Raw genomic sequence first — 328 nt, 5'->3', positions numbered from 1 at the left:
AAGTCACTCAGTCGTGTCCGACTCTTAGCGACCCCGTGGACTGCAGCCTACCAGGCTCCTCTGTCCATGGGATTTTCCAGGCAAGAGTACTGGAATGGGGTGCTGTTGCCTTCTCTGCAGTGTCTCCTAGGGAAACCCTAACTGTGGATGAACCTGTCTTCTCTTTGTCTGCATGGTGGAGTTAACAACTATAGAGAAAGGCACAAAACCAGACGGACTGGTTTCTTGTTAAATGCACACCCACGTGTGCACTCAGCACTGCTTAGTGTCCCCTCTGCTTCTCCAGCATGCTGGCACCTCCATCCTCCACAAGAACAGGCTCTTACCT

The 328-nt window shown here is 52.1% G+C and overlaps 1 protein-coding gene across 6 annotated transcripts in view; it reads left to right on the top strand.

Moving 5' to 3' along the window:
- Positions 1–328, top strand: part of ARMC8 (armadillo repeat containing 8) — a 109,825-nt gene that overhangs the window by 97,787 nt on the left and 11,710 nt on the right. The window lies entirely within an intron of this gene.

This window comes from Bison bison, unplaced genomic scaffold, assembly GCF_000754665.1.
Source record: "Bison bison bison isolate TAMUID 2011002044 unplaced genomic scaffold, Bison_UMD1.0 scf7180017864384, whole genome shotgun sequence".
NCBI classification, from domain to species: Eukaryota; Metazoa; Chordata; class Mammalia; order Artiodactyla; family Bovidae; genus Bison; species Bison bison.
Note: the sequence above shows the minus strand (reverse complement) of the source record. Positions and strands in the feature narration are given on the sequence as shown.